This window comes from Agelaius phoeniceus, chromosome 6 (assembly GCF_051311805.1).
Source record: "Agelaius phoeniceus isolate bAgePho1 chromosome 6, bAgePho1.hap1, whole genome shotgun sequence".
Classification (NCBI taxonomy): Eukaryota; Metazoa; Chordata; class Aves; order Passeriformes; family Icteridae; genus Agelaius; species Agelaius phoeniceus.
Window position 1 is genome coordinate 14,886,771 of NC_135270.1, and position 2,499 is coordinate 14,889,269.

The window sequence follows — 2,499 nt, forward strand, 5'->3', positions numbered from 1 at the left end:
GTGTGCTTGTTGAAAATGACATAAATTTGCTAATCAATTTTTAATTAATTGTTTTAATCAGTCATAATCAGTATATTAATTATGAGTGGCATGCTAGTCTTAAATCACTTTTAGCCAGCACACGACCCTGATATGCTTCATTGAACAAGGCTTGGGAGAGAGTGAAGGATTGTTTAAATTGGATACAATCACAGAACCACAAAATAAGCTGAGTTGGAAGGGACCCACAAGGATCATGGAGTCCAATTCCTGGCCCTGCACAGCACCAAACCCAGGAGTCACTCCATGTGCCTGAGAGCATTGTCCAAATGCTTCTTGAACTCTGCCAGGCTCAGTGCTGTGACCAGAAGAACAGAATTTATAGACTACAGAATTTATAGAACAAAATTTATAGACTACTATGCTCTGATTTATGCAAAAGAGATTTTTTGCAGAAATCAGAGCATAAAGAAAATCTAACAAAGACTCAGTATATGGGTGTTGCATAGTCCCTAATGGAGGAAAAAGATACTAAAAATATGGACAAATTAGCACGACCAGTGAGAAATCAATACCCAATAGAGGATAGAATACTAATGAAGGATTTGTGCTGCTGAGCACCAGGCACATTGCACAGGAGTCTCATTCTCCTGTCCATGCCAAACCCACTTGGATACCGTGGGGGGCTGTGTCACAGGCCTTGCTAAAACTACAGTAAATGGCTGTCACTGCTCTTCCCTTGTCCCACGAGGACATTCCCCTCCTCCAGGCAAGGCTCATGCTGGTCCCACCACAGCTTGTCCTCGCAGATGATGTCACCTCGAGCTTCTGTGCCTCCAAGCCACCTTCTGGCAGTTGTGTGAGAAGGGCAGGCTCTCCCTGGAAACTTGTGGGAAGTCTGCGGTACAGGCGCCGCCTCTGGTTCCTCCTGCAAAGCGAGAAGGGGTAAACAGGAGGCCACAGAAGCAGAGAGAAACTTTGTTCTTCATACGAGCAGAGAGTCAGGGGACCCCAGAGGATGAGGAGGCTCCTGAAGGAGGTGGGGGACAGTCCCTGTGCCCAAGGGACAACCTTCCATCCAAACAGTATGACAGCAAGTCCCAGGAGAGGGGCCCTCGGCCCCCACCGGCCTCCCCCTGCTCCCACAAATCAGGGCACAAATCAGGAAAGAATGCTAAGTCACCACAAAACTCTGTTTCTACAGTGAACTGCAGTGTAGGAAAACGGGTTTCTAATCTGGAGCAGTATCTCTGTGAGAGAAAGGGAAAGCTCCAGGTGGTGCCACCCCTATTGCTTTAAGAGCTTTGTAACCACAGATGTCACCACAGCCAGCTTACATCCCCATTTTATTCTCACCTGCAGAAGCTGCAGTTTCAACCACCAGTTTGCCCTCATTATAATTAACCCTCAACCCTGTGGCAGTTTTGAGTTTCTTCCCTTGGCTGAGCAAATCCCTCAATAATTTATCTCTGATTTGTATAAACTATTGCAATAGTTTCTTAAAAAAAAACCAAGCCAAACCTTACCTTGTACATACTTATCTTGTAAATCAGAATAACAGAAATAAAATGCACAGTGACAAAATGATTTGTACATGTTAGTACATCTCTTTTAATAGGAGTACAAGCTTACAATCTTGAGATAGCAGAAGAGGTTACAAGTAGAATTTATGCTTATTCCAGAAATCACTATTTTACAGGAAGTGCAGTGCATTTGCTGTAACAGCTGGTACTTACCTATCCAATAAAAATAAATTGTGAGTATTTTCTGAGCCCTTTTAGTGCTGAATAAATGCTTGAAGCACACAGAAAATAATAACCAAAAACCCGCCAGGTACCACACCTGAAACCAGCTGGGAATGGAACTCCACAAATCAAACCCCAAGCTTACACCAAGCATTAACAAATACAAAGGTTGAATAAAATTTCCTAAACTGTTAAACCTGCACGGGGGCCAAGACTTTTGTCCTCCGAGGGGAAGCGAAAACCAGGTCTGAACACAGCTAAAGCTCAAGTGAGCGAAGAGAATTAGGAACAAGAAGGAGCAGTCCCGGGTACGTACGCCTGGGAACTCATTTTCAAATTCCCACACGGCAGCTCACGACCGGACAGGGGGCAGTGCCCGGCGCAGGAAGAGCTTGGCAGAGGACGCTGCTGGGGACAGGGAGCGAGCTGCCATCGGGGCACAGGAGCCCGGAGGAGCGCGGAGCAGCCCCGGCTGCCGCCCTCACACCGGGTGCCGCCCTCACACCGGGTACCACTCTCACACCGTGTCCCGCCCTCACACCGGGCACCACCCTCATACCGTGTCCCGCCCTCACGCCGGGCACCGCCCTCACGCCGTGTCCCGCCCCCCGCACCGCCGGTGACGCCAGCGGCGCGCGCGGGCCCCGCCCCTCGGGGCCGCCACGTTCCCCGCTCCGCGGCGCGCGCGTCACGGCGGGGGCGGGGCCCGTACCGCCCAATCGGGGCGCTCCGCGACGGCCGCCGCGGCTCGGCGCCGGCCAATGGGCGCGCTGCG